At 33.6% G+C, this 14,976-nt stretch overlaps 3 non-coding genes across 3 annotated transcripts; all 3 read left to right on the top strand.

Annotated features, from left to right (window-relative positions):
• Positions 1-889: 889 nt before the first annotated feature.
• On the top strand, positions 890-2,884 carry LOC119559092. The gene has a single exon (XR_005220655.1). It is a non-coding gene; the product is annotated as a small subunit ribosomal RNA (ribosomal RNA).
• Positions 2,885-3,543: 659 nt separating this feature from the next.
• Positions 3,544-3,722, top strand: LOC119559098. Its single transcript, XR_005220659.1, has one exon. It is a non-coding gene; the product is annotated as a 5.8S ribosomal RNA (ribosomal RNA).
• Positions 3,723-4,123: 401 nt separating this feature from the next.
• On the top strand, positions 4,124-8,094 carry LOC119559094. The gene has a single exon (XR_005220657.1). It is a non-coding gene; the product is annotated as a large subunit ribosomal RNA (ribosomal RNA).
• The last annotated feature ends 6,882 nt before the right edge of the window (positions 8,095-14,976 follow it).

The following is a 14,976-nucleotide window of genomic DNA, read 5'->3' as shown; positions in this document are numbered from 1 at the left end:
AAAGACAATTGAAAATACCCGAATTAAAGATATTGGGTCCAAAAACTACTATAGGATGGTCAATGGGCCGGCCATCTACTATTGACGTGACAAAATACTGTCTGTCGGTAGAGAAGATATTAATCCGTCAAATTTGTTTCTTTATTCATTTATGAATATGAGACTTGGCTCCACGGTTAATATTTTAAGCCCAAAGATAATAATGTTGAAACAAAGGCCAAGGTTTCTATTATACATAGAATAACAAATTGTTTCCGAACTTTATCGTTAATCCAAATAAATAATTACAATTGAGGCAGGCTAATAATGATATATATTTTGTATTGATAATCTTGATATATATGTATATTGGTCTGCCATTATCACATACTGAGTTATGTGATAATTCCCTGCGGGGATAAATTAAAAGAGGTGTCCCTATATTAAAAGAAAATAATATATATATATATTATTTTTTCTAACGTACATATCATATATGCGCTCGGTTTTATATTATATATTACCAAAGAGTCTTATATGAATATATACAGATAAATTTTAAATTTATCATCAAAATACAAATGATTTAATTCAATATTTTATATTGGTTAAACAAAAATTGTACATGTGTGGATACAATAATGACGTATGTCGAACAAAAAAGATATTTTAGAATGAAATATGCAAATATAAAGAAAATTATTACGTATTACGAAAAAAAATATTGTGTTTTTAACATCAATAATTAAAAAACTTGTTATTATTAGTGGCGGAACAAGTATATATTGTGAAAACAACAAACGTATACGAATGCTATATAAAAATGGCCGTATTCGATAGAAAACAATCTATAAAATTTATATTGCTAATTTCTATTCAAAAATATGAATGAAATATGAATAAAAACATTATTCTGGTTGATCCTGCCAGTAGTTATATGCTTGTCTCAAAGATTAAGCCATGCATGTCTAAGTACACACGAATTAAAAGTGAAACCGCAAAAGGCTCATTATATCAGTTATGGTTCCTTAGATCGTTAACAGTTACTTGGATAACTGTGGTAATTCTAGAGCTAATACATGCAATTAAAACATGAACCTTATGGGACATGTGCTTTTATTAGGCTAAAACCAAGCGATCGCAAGATCGTTATATTGGTTGAACTCTAGATAACATGCAGATCGTATGGTCTTGTACCGACGACAGATCTTTCAAATGTCTGCCCTATCAACTTTTGATGGTAGTATCTAGGACTACCATGGTTGCAACGGGTAACGGGGAATCAGGGTTCGATTCCGGAGAGGGAGCCTGAGAAACGGCTACCACATCTAAGGAAGGCAGCAGGCGCGTAAATTACCCACTCCCAGCTCGGGGAGGTAGTGACGAAAAATAACAATACAGGACTCATATCCGAGGCCCTGTAATTGGAATGAGTACACTTTAAATCCTTTAACAAGGACCAATTGGAGGGCAAGTCTGGTGCCAGCAGCCGCGGTAATTCCAGCTCCAATAGCGTATATTAAAGTTGTTGCGGTTAAAACGTTCGTAGTTGAACTTGTGCTTCATACGGGTAGTACAACTTACAATTGTGGTTAGTACTATACCTTTATGTATGTAAGCGTATTACCGGTGGAGTTCTTACATGTGCTTAGATACTTGTATTTTTTCATATGTTCCTCCTATTTAAAAACCTGCATTAGTGCTCTTAAACGAGTGTTATTGTGGGCCGGTACAATTACTTTGAACAAATTAGAGTGCTTAAAGCAGGCTTCAAATGCCTGAATATTCTGTGCATGGGATAATGAAATAAGACCTCTGTTCTGCTTTCATTGGTTTTCAGATCAAGAGGTAATGATTAATAGAAGCAGTTTGGGGGCATTAGTATTACGACGCGAGAGGTGAAATTCTTGGACCGTCGTAAGACTAACTTAAGCGAAAGCATTTGCCAAAGATGTTTTCATTAATCAAGAACGAAAGTTAGAGGTTCGAAGGCGATCAGATACCGCCCTAGTTCTAACCATAAACGATGCCAGCTAGCAATTGGGTGTAGCTACTTTTATGGCTCTCTCAGTCGCTTCCCGGGAAACCAAAGCTTTTGGGCTCCGGGGGAAGTATGGTTGCAAAGCTGAAACTTAAAGGAATTGACGGAAGGGCACCACCAGGAGTGGAGCCTGCGGCTTAATTTGACTCAACACGGGAAAACTTACCAGGTCCGAACATAAGTGTGTAAGACAGATTGATAGCTCTTTCTCGAATCTATGGGTGGTGGTGCATGGCCGTTCTTAGTTCGTGGAGTGATTTGTCTGGTTAATTCCGATAACGAACGAGACTCAAATATATTAAATAGATATCTTCAGGATTATGGTGTTGAAGCTTATATAGCCTTCATTCATGGTGGCAGTAAAATGTTTATTGTGTTTGAATGTGTTTATATAAGTGGAGCCGTACCTGTTGGTTTGTCCCATTATAAGGACACTAGCTTCTTAAATGGACAAATTGCGTCTAGCAATAATGAGATTGAGCAATAACAGGTCTGTGATGCCCTTAGATGTCCTGGGCTGCACGCGCGCTACAATGAAAGTATCAACGTGTATTTCCTAGACCGAGAGGTCCGGGTAAACCGCTGAACCACTTTCATGCTTGGGATTGTGAACTGAAACTGTTCACATGAACTTGGAATTCCCAGTAAGTGTGAGTCATTAACTCGCATTGATTACGTCCCTGCCCTTTGTACACACCGCCCGTCGCTACTACCGATTGAATTATTTAGTGAGGTCTCCGGACGTGATCACTGTGACGCCTTGTGTGTTACGGTTGTTTCGCAAAAGTTGACCGAACTTGATTATTTAGAGGAAGTAAAAGTCGTAACAAGGTTTCCGTAGGTGAACCTGCGGAAGGATCATTATTGTTTAATATCCTTACCGTTAATAAAAAAATTTGTTTTTATTATAATAATATAATATATTATAGTAATACAAATAAAATATAAATTGCCAAAAATATGATCTTTTATAGATCAAATATAAAATTTCGAACAAGCAAATCGAAATAATAATTGTAATAATAAATATATTATTGCATTAAATAAGAGATAAATAAATAAGCAAAAGCAAACAAATAACAAATTCGAACAAGCAAATCGAAATTATTAAATTTATTTAATATTATTATTATATTGTATATTAAATGCAATTAATTAATAAAACACTGTGTGTATATGGACCATAATATACACGCGTTGCGATATGTATTGTTCATCTCAGTTATGCGCATACATTGGATAATGCAACAACCTAAAATGTACAATGTTGTACCTGATTATTACAGGTTAATGTTTTATATAAATTTCAATATATATCGCTAAAAAAAAGTATTAATACCGTAAATGCCATTTAAAAAATACTTGATATATTATTGGTTATATGAAACTAAGACATTTCGCAGCATTCGTTTTAGGTATAAAAATCAATTTATTGAAGGAATTGATATATGCCAGTAAAATGGTGTATTTTTAATTTCTTTCAATAAAAACATATATGACAAAATTACCAAACCAATATATAAAACTCTAAGCGGTGGATCACTCGGCTCATGGGTCGATGAAGAACGCAGCAAACTGTGCGTCATCGTGTGAACTGCAGGACACATGAACATCGACATTTTGAACGCATATCGCAGTCCATGCTGTTATGTACTTTAATTAATTTTATAGTGCTGCTTGGACTACATATGGTTGAGGGTTGTAAGACTATGCTAATTAAGTTGTTTATATAAATTTTATAATGAAATTTTATAAGCATATGGTATATTATTGGATAATAATAATTTAATTATTATATTATTCATAATATTAACAAATATATGAAAAACATTATCTCACATTAGTAAATAATTTGAATGTGAAAAACGAAGAGAAATATTTTCTTTTTCAATCAAATAATACTGAGAAATGTCTAGCATAAAAAATTTATCTAGAATTGTCTCTTATTAAAGATTAGTAAATAGAAAGCCGTTGACAATATTATTATTCTTCGTTGATTCGTTAGACCAAACAAATGCCATACAAATATATAAAATATATAACGAATTTAATAAAATGTTTTATCATTATATATAAAGAATTAATTGCAAAAAAAGTTATACACAACCTCAACTCATATGGGACTACCCCCTGAATTTAAGCATATTAATTAGGGGAGGAAAAGAAACTAACCAGGATTTTCTTAGTAGCGGCGAGCGAAAAGAAATCAGTTCAGCACTAAGTCACTTTGTCTATATGGCAAATGTGAGATGCAGTGTATGGAGCGTCAATATTCTAGTATGAGAAATTAACGATTTAAGTCCTTCTTAAATGAGGCCATTTACCCATAGAGGGTGCCAGGCCCGTATAACGTTAATGATTACTAGATGATGTTTCCAAAGAGTCGTGTTGCTTGATAGTGCAGCACTAAGTGGGTGGTAAACTCCATCTAAAACTAAATATAACCATGAGACCGATAGTAAACAAGTACCGTGAGGGAAAGTTGAAAAGAACTCTGAATAGAGAGTTAAACAGTACGTGAAACTGCTTAGAGGTTAAGCCCGATGAACCTGAATATCCGTTATGGAAAATTCATCATTAAAATTGTAATATTTAAACAATATTATGATAATAGTGTGCATTTTTTCCATATAAGGACATTGTAATCTATTAGCATACAAAATTTATCATAAAATATAACTTATAGTTTATTCAAATTAATTTGCTTGCATTTTAACACAGAATAAATGTTATTAATTTGATAAAGTGCTGATAGATTTATATGAATACAGTGCGTTAATTTTTCGGAATTATATAATGGCATAATTATCATTGATTTTTGTGTTTATTATATGCACTTGTATGATTAACAATGCGAAAGATTCAGGATACCTTCGGGACCCGTCTTGAAACACGGACCAAGGAGTCTAACATATGTGCAAGTTATTGGGATATAAACCTAATAGCGTAATTAACTTGACTAATAATGGGATTAGTTTTTTAACTATTTATAGCTAATTAACACAATCCCGGGGCGTTCTATATAGTTATGTATAATGATATTTATATTATTTATGCCTCTAACTGGAACGTACCTTGAGCATATATGCTGTGACCCGAAAGATGGTGAACTATACTTGATCAGGTTGAAGTCAGGGGAAACCCTGATGGAAGACCGAAACAGTTCTGACGTGCAAATCGATTGTCAGAATTGAGTATAGGGGCGAAAGACCAATCGAACCATCTAGTAGCTGGTTCCTTCCGAAGTTTCCCTCAGGATAGCTGGTGCATTTTAATGTTATATAAAATAATCTTATCTGGTAAAGCGAATGATTAGAGGCCTTAGGGTCGAAACGATCTTAACCTATTCTCAAACTTTAAATGGGTAAGAACCTTAACTTTCTTGATATGAAGTTCAAGGTTATGATATAATGTGCCCAGTGGGCCACTTTTGGTAAGCAGAACTGGCGCTGTGGGATGAACCAAACGTAATGTTACGGTGCCCAAATTAACAACTCATGCAGATACCATGAAAGGCGTTGGTTGCTTAAAACAGCAGGACGGTGATCATGGAAGTCGAAATCCGCTAAGGAGTGTGTAACAACTCACCTGCCGAAGCAACTAGCCCTTAAAATGGATGGCGCTTAAGTTGTATACCTATACATTACCGCTAAAGTAGATGATTTATATTACTTGTGATATAAATTTTGAAACTTTAGTGAGTAGGAAGGTACAATGGTATGCGTAGAAGTGTTTGGCGTAAGCCTGCATGGAGCTGCCATTGGTACAGATCTTGGTGGTAGTAGCAAATAATCGAATGAGACCTTGGAGGACTGAAGTGGAGAAGGGTTTCGTGTGAACAGTGGTTGATCACGAGTTAGTCGGTCCTAAGTTCAAGGCGAAAGCCGAAAATTTTCAAGTAAAACACAAATGCCATACAAATATAATTATATTATATAAATCAAGCTAATTAATATACTTGAATAATTTTGAACGAAAGGGAATACGGTTCCAATTCCGTAACCTGTTGAGTATCCGTTTGTTATTAAATATGGGCCTCGTGCTCATCCTGGCAACAGGAACGACCATAAAGAAGCCGTCGAGAGATATCGGAAGAGTTTTCTTTTCTGTTTTATAGCCGTACTACCATGGAAGTCTTTCGCAGAGAGATATGGTAGATGGGCTAGAAGAGCATGACATATACTGTTGTGTCGATATTTTCTCCTCGGACCTTGAAAATTTATGGTGGGGACACGCAAACTTCTCAACAGGCCGTACCAATATCCGCAGCTGGTCTCCAAGGTGAAGAGTCTCTAGTCGATAGAATAATGTAGGTAAGGGAAGTCGGCAAATTAGATCCGTAACTTCGGGATAAGGATTGGCTCTGAAGATTGAGATAGTCGGGCTTGATTGGGAAACAATAACATGGTTTATGTGCTCGTTCTGGGTAAATAGAGTGTCTGGCATTTATGTTGGTCACTTGTTCCCCGGATAGTTTAGTTACGTAGCCAATTGTGGAACTTTCTTGCTAAAATTTTTAAGAATACTAATTGGGTTAAACCAATTAGTTCTTATTAATTATAACGATTATCAATTAACAATCAATTCAGAACTGGCACGGACTTGGGGAATCCGACTGTCTAATTAAAACAAAGCATTGTGATGGCCCTAGCGGGTGTTGACACAATGTGATTTCTGCCCAGTGCTCTGAATGTCAAAGTGAAGAAATTCAAGTAAGCGCGGGTCAACGGCGGGAGTAACTATGACTCTCTTAAGGTAGCCAAATGCCTCGTCATCTAATTAGTGACGCGCATGAATGGATTAACGAGATTCCTACTGTCCCTATCTACTATCTAGCGAAACCACAGCCAAGGGAACGGGCTTGGAATAATTAGCGGGGAAAGAAGACCCTTTTGAGCTTGACTCTAATCTGGCAGTGTAAGGAGACATAAGAGGTGTAGAATAAGTGGGAGATATTAGACTTCGGTTTGGTATCGCCAATGAAATACCACTACTCTTATTGTTTCCTTACTTACTTGATTAAATGGAACGTGTATCATTTCCTAGCCATTATACGGATATATTTATTATATCTTATGGTATTGGGTTTTGATGCAAGCTTCTTGATCAAAGTATCACGAGTTTGTTATATAATCGCAAACAAATTCTTTAATAAAACGGTGCATTTATGTATTTTTGATTTGAAAATTTGGTATAACTCCAATTACTCAGGTATGATCCAATTCAAGGACATTGCCAGGTAGGGAGTTTGACTGGGGCGGTACATCTCTCAAATAATAACGGAGGTGTCCCAAGGCCAGCTCAGTGCGGACAGAAACCACACATAGAGCAAAAGGGCAAATGCTGACTTGATCTCGGTGTTCAGTACACACAGGGACAGCAAAAGCTCGGCCTATCGATCCTTTTGGTTTAAAGAGTTTTTAACAAGAGGTGTCAGAAAAGTTACCATAGGGATAACTGGCTTGTGGCGGCCAAGCGTTCATAGCGACGTCGCTTTTTGATCCTTCGATGTCGGCTCTTCCTATCATTGTGAAGCAAAATTCACCAAGCGTTGGATTGTTCACCCATGCAAGGGAACGTGAGCTGGGTTTAGACCGTCGTGAGACAGGTTAGTTTTACCCTACTAATGACAAAACGTTGTTGCGACAGCATTCCTGCGTAGTACGAGAGGAACCGCAGGTACGGACCAATGGCACAATACTTGTTCGAGCGAACAGTGGTATGACGCTACGTCCGTTGGATTATGCCTGAACGCCTCTAAGGTCGTATCCGTGCTGGACTGCAATGATAAATAAGGGGCAATTTGCATTGTATGGCTTCTAAACCATTTAAAGTTTATAATTTACTTTATAAACGACAATGGATGTGATGCCAATGTAATTTGTAACATAGTAAATTGGGAGGATCTTTGATCACCTGATGCCGCGCTAGTTACATATAAAAGCATTATTTAATACAATGACAAAGCCTAGAATCAATTGTAAACGACTTTTGTAACAGGCAAGGTGTTGTAAGTGGTTGAGCAGCTGCCATACTGCGATCCACTGAAGCTTATCCTTTGCTTGATGATTCGATAATAAAGATGTTGCAAGCGGGCATAATCATTATGCTTGCTTGCAGCATCGCACGCCACTTTGTTTGTGGTGTGTAAGGTAGGGAAGAAGAAATATAAAAGACCTAAATTGGAAACATCAATATATAAGTAAATATTGAACAAACAAAATGTATCGTCATCTTATTAGTGACGCGATGATAAAGTGGCAAACATATTCCATGTATAAATATTCCTATGGTATTAAAATTCAAGTAAAGAGGACATATATAAAAGTTTGTATATATGGTTCATTCAATGGTAGCAGCGGTTGGTTGGTTGGTGTCTGCTCCTCTTATTGTTCAAAACTTATGTTATGGTAGCAAGTCTATATCGTCATATTATTAGTGACGCGAAAAAGTAGTGGCAAAACATATTCCATGTATAAATAAATATTCCTATGGTATTGAAATTCAAGTAAAGAGGCCATTCAAGTAAAGAGGACTTATATAAATATAAGTATATATAATGGTAGCAGCGCGGTTGGTTGGTTGGTGTGTCTGCTCCTCTTATTGTTCAAAACTTATGTTATGGTAGCAAGACTGTATCGTCATATTATTAGTGACGCGAAAAAGTAGTGGCAAAACATATTCCATGTATAAATATTCCTATGGTATTGAAATTCAACTAAAGAGGACATATAAAATTACTATCAATGGTAGCAGTGGTTGGTTGGTTGGTGGTTGGTTGGCGGCTGCTCCTATTATTGTTCAAGACTTATGTTATGGTAGCAAGTCTGTATCGTCATATTAATTATTAGTGACGCGAAAAAGTAGTGGAAATCATATTCCATGTATAAATAGATTCCTATGGTAATGAAATTTTCAAGTAAAGAGAGGACCATTCAAGTAAGAGGACATATAAAAAGTAAGTATATGTTCCTCCAATGGTAGCAGTGGTTGGTTGGTTGGCGGCTGATCCTCTTATTGTTCAAAACTTATTTTATCAATATGAGTTTGGCAATACAATAAAGAAGACCAATCTAATCCATATAAAACTAAATGTATTATATGGATATGCTTAGGAAACCCATATATTCATAAAAAAAAATTATGTATAGAAAATTATACATATATCTTTTATATAAATGAATCGTATGGATATCGCCTTATGGTAGGTATAATAACTTTTTAAGGCATAATAATGTATAATATAGAAAATATACATTGAAATATAAATGCATTTTTATAGATATGGCGGCATATAAGTGCCATATACACAAGAATAAATAATAGAATTTACCAATATATAATTAAAATGAGATATATAAACCTAGTGAGGGGCTGCACTAGTATATGAATCGTATGGATATGGCTTATAGGTATAATACCTATAAGGCATAATAATGTATAATATAATAAATATAAATTAAGATATGAATGAATTATATAAATATGGCATAGAAATGCCATATACATACATAAGAATAAATGGTAGAATTTACCCATATATCACTGAAACACGATATATAAACCTAATGATAGCTGGCACTAGTACTGTAAACATGCACGCAATAGTGCGTGGGGTAAAAAACTACTATAGGGAGGTGGTCGTTGGCGGGCCCCTCCTCGTATTGGTCAAAACTTATGTTATGCATATGAATTTGTCAATACTATATAGAACGCCAAGCATATCCATATAAACTATGGATATGCATAGAAATCCATACAAAAGTAAAAAAAATTATGTATAGAAAAATATACATATATTTATATAAGTGAATCGTATGGATATGGCTTATAGGTATAATACCTATAAGGCATAATAATGTATAACAAGTAAATATACATTGAAATGTGAATGCATTGTATGGATATGGCATATAAATGCCATATATATAGAAATAAATTGTATATCAATGATATAACAATTATAAACCTAGTGAGGGGCGGCACTAGTGAATGAATCGTATGGATATGGCTTATAGGTATAATACCTATAAGGCATAATAATGTATAATATAATAAATATACATTAAGATATGAATGGATTGTATAAATATGGCATAGAAATGCCATATACATAAGAATAAATGGTAGAATTTACCCATATATCACTGAAACACGATATATAAACCTAGTGATAGCTGGCACTAGTACTGTAAACAGGCACGCAATAGTGCGTGGGGTAAAAAACTACTATAGGGAGGTGGTCGTTGGCGGGCCCCTCCTCGTATTGGTCAAAACTTATGTTATGCATATGAATTTGTCAATACTATATAGAACGCCAAGCATATCCATATAAACTATGGATATGCATAGAAATCCATACAAAAGTAAAAAAAAATTATGTATAGAAAAATATACATATATTTATATAAGTGAATCGTATGGATATGGCTTATAGGTATAATACCTATAAGGCATAATAATGTATAACAAGTAAATATACATTGAAATGTGAATGCATTGTATGGATATGGCATATAAATGCCATATATATAGAAATAAATTGTATATCAATGATATAACAATTATAAACCTAGTGAGGGGCGGCACTAGTGAATGAATCGTATGGATATGGCTTATAGGTATAATACCTATAAGGCATAATAATGTATAATATAATAAATATACATTAAGATATGAATGGATTGTATAAATATGGCATAGAAATGCCATATACATAAGAATAAATGGTAGAATTTACCCATATATCACTGAAACACGATATATAAACCTAGTGATAGCTGGCACTAGTACTGTAAACAGGCACGCAATAGTGCGTGGGGTAAAAAACTACTATAGGGAGGTGGTCGTTGGCGGGCCCCTCCTCGTATTGGTCAAAACTTATGTTATGCATATGAATTTGTCAATACTATATAGAACGCCAAGCATATCCATATAAACTATGGATATGCATAGAAAACCATACAAAAGTAAAAAAAAATTATGTATAGAAAAATATACATATATTTATATAAGTGAATCGTATGGATATGGCTTATAGGTATAATACCTATAAGGCATAATAATGTATAACAAGTAAATATACATTGAAATGTGAATGCATTGTATGGATATGGCATATAAATGCCATATATATAGAAATAAATTGTATATCAATGATATAACAATTATAAACCTAGTGAGGGGCGGCACTAGTGAATGAATCGTATGGATATGGCTTATAGGTATAATACCTATAAGGCATAATAATGTATAATATAATAAATATACATTAAGATATGAATGGATTGTATAAATATGGCATAGAAATGCCATATACATAAGAATAAATGGTAGAATTTACCCATATATCACTGAAACACGATATATAAACCTAGTGATAGCTGGCACTAGTACTGTAAACAGGCACGCAATAGTGCGTGGGGTAAAAAACTACTATAGGGAGGTGGTCGTTGGCGGGCCCCTCCTCGTATTGGTCAAAACTTATGTTATGCATATGAATTTGTCAATACTATATAGAACGCCAAGCATATCCATATAAACTATGGATATGCATAGAAAACCATACAAAAGTAAAAAAAAATTATGTATAGAAAAATATACATATATTTATATAAGTGAATCGTATGGATATGGCTTATAGGTATAATACCTATAAGGCATAATAATGTATAACAAGTAAATATACATTGAAATGTGAATGCATTGTATGGATATGGCATATAAATGCCATATATATAGAAATAAATTGTATATCAATGATATAACAATTATAAACCTAGTGAGGGGCGGCACTAGTGAATGAATCGTATGGATATGGCTTATAGGTATAATACCTATAAGGCATAATAATGTATAATATAATAAATATACATTAAGATATGAATGGATTGTATAAATATGGCATAGAAATGCCATATACATAAGAATAAATGGTAGAATTTACCCATATATCACTGAAACACGATATATAAACCTAGTGATAGCTGGCACTAGTACTGTAAACAGGCACGCAATAGTGCGTGGGGTAAAAAACTACTATAGGGAGGTGGTCGTTGGCGGGCCCCTCCTCGTATTGGTCAAAACTTATGTTATGCATATGAATTTGTCAATACTATATAGAACGCCAAGCATATCCATATAAACTATGGATATGCATAGAAAATCCATACAAAAGTAAAAAAAAATTATGTATAGAAAAATATACATATATTTATATAAGTGAATCGTATGGATATGGCTTATAGGTATAATACCTATAAGGCATAATAATGTATAACAAGTAAATATACATTGAAATGTGAATGCATTGTATGGATATGGCATATAAATGCCATATATATAGAAATAAATTGTATATCAATGATATAACAATTATAAACCTAGTGAGGGGCGGCACTAGTGAATGAATCGTATGGATATGGCTTATAGGTATAATACCTATAAGGCATAATAATGTATAATATAATAAATATACATTAAGATATGAATGGATTGTATAAATATGGCATAGAAATGCCATATACATAAGAATAAATGGTAGAATTTACCCATATATCACTGAAACACGATATATAAACCTAGTGATAGCTGGCACTAGTACTGTAAACAGGCACGCAATAGTGCGTGGGGTAAAAAACTACTATAGGGAGGTGGTCGTTGGCGGGCCCCTCCTCGTATTGGTCAAAACTTATGTTATGCATATGAATTTGTCAATACTATATAGAACGCCAAGCATATCCATATAAACTATGGATATGCATAGAAAATCCATACAAAAGTAAAAAAAAATTATGTATAGAAAAATATACATATATTTATATAAGTGAATCGTATGGATATGGCTTATAGGTATAATACCTATAAGGCATAATAATGTATAACAAGTAAATATACATTGAAATGTGAATGCATTGTATGGATATGGCATATAAATGCCATATATATAGAAATAAATTGTATATCAATGATATAACAATTATAAACCTAGTGAGGGGCGGCACTAGTGAATGAATCGTATGGATATGGCTTATAGGTATAATACCTATAAGGCATAATAATGTATAATATAATAAATATACATTAAGATATGAATGGATTGTATAAATATGGCATAGAAATGCCATATACATAAGAATAAATGGTAGAATTTACCCATATATCACTGAAACACGATATATAAACCTAGTGATAGCTGGCACTAGTACTGTAAACAGGCACGCAATAGTGCGTGGGGTAAAAAACTACTATAGGGAGGTGGTCGTTGGCGGGCCCCTCCTCGTATTGGTCAAAACTTATGTTATGCATATGAATTTGTCAATACTATATAGAACGCCAAGCATATCCATATAAACTATGGATATGCATAGAAAACCATACAAAAGTAAAAAAAAAATTATGTATAGAAAAATATACATATATTTATATAAGTGAATCGTATGGATATGGCTTATAGGTATAATACCTATAAGGCATAATAATGTATAACAAGTAAATATACATTGAAATGTGAATGCATTGTATGGATATGGCATATAAATGCCATATATATAGAAATAAATTGTATATCAATGATATAACAATTATAAACCTAGTGAGGGGCGGCACTAGTGAATGAATCGTATGGATATGGCTTATAGGTATAATACCTATAAGGCATAATAATGTATAATATAATAAATATACATTAAGATATGAATGGATTGTATAAATATGGCATAGAAATGCCATATACATAAGAATAAATGGTAGAATTTACCCATATATCACTGAAACACGATATATAAACCTAGTGATAGCTGGCACTAGTACTGTAAACAGGCACGCAATAGTGCGTGGGGTAAAAAACTACTATAGGGAGGTGGTCGTTGGCGGGCCCCTCCTCGTATTGGTCAAAACTTATGTTATGCATATGAATTTGTCAATACTATATAGAACGCCAAGCATATCCATATAAACTATGGATATGCATAGAAATCCATACAAAAGTAAAAAAAAATTATGTATAGAAAAAATATACATATATTTATATAAGTGAATCGTATGGATATGGCTTATAGGTATAATACCTATAAGGCATAATAATGTATAACAAGTAAATATACATTGAAATGTGAATGCATTGTATGGATATGGCATATAAATGCCATATATATAGAAATAAATTGTATATCAATGATATAACAATTATAAACCTAGTGAGGGGCGGCACTAGTGAATGAATCGTATGGATATGGCTTATAGGTATAATACCTATAAGGCATAATAATGTATAATATAATAAATATACATTAAGATATGAATGGATTGTATAAATATGGCATAGAAATGCCATATACATAAGAATAAATGGTAGAATTTACCCATATATCACTGAAACACGATATATAAACCTAGTGATAGCTGGCACTAGTACTGTAAACAGGCACGCAATAGTGCGTGGGGTAAACAAAACTACTATAGGGAGGTGGTCGTTGGCGGGCCCCTCCTCGTATTGGTCAAAACTTATGTTATGCTACATATGAATTTGTCAATACTATATAGAAAACTTGTTTTGTACATACAAAACTAAATGAATTATATGGATATTGAAAAATAAATGGCATTATATCCATATAATGAAAATATACTTGTATTCTCTTATTATAAGAGAGAATACCGTATAGTTGGTTGGCAAAGACAATTGAAAATACCCGAATTGCAGATGATGGGTTCAAAAACTACTATAGGGTGGTGTAGCAAATAATATGAAGATGATATATCCATATAATGGATATACACTAGTATTCTCTTATTATAATAGAGAATACCATATAAATGGTTGGCAAAGACAATTGAAAATACCCGAATTGAAGTTGACGGGTTCAAAAACTATTATAGGGTGATGTAGCAAATAAAATAATGAAGATATATCCATATAATGGAATTATATGTGTATTCTCTTATTATATGAGAGA

This window comes from Drosophila subpulchrella, unplaced genomic scaffold, assembly GCF_014743375.2.
Source record: "Drosophila subpulchrella strain 33 F10 #4 breed RU33 unplaced genomic scaffold, RU_Dsub_v1.1 Primary Assembly Seq166, whole genome shotgun sequence".
Lineage (NCBI taxonomy): Eukaryota > Metazoa > Arthropoda > Insecta > Diptera > Drosophilidae > Drosophila > Drosophila subpulchrella.
Note: the sequence above shows the minus strand (reverse complement) of the source record. Positions and strands in the feature narration are given on the sequence as shown.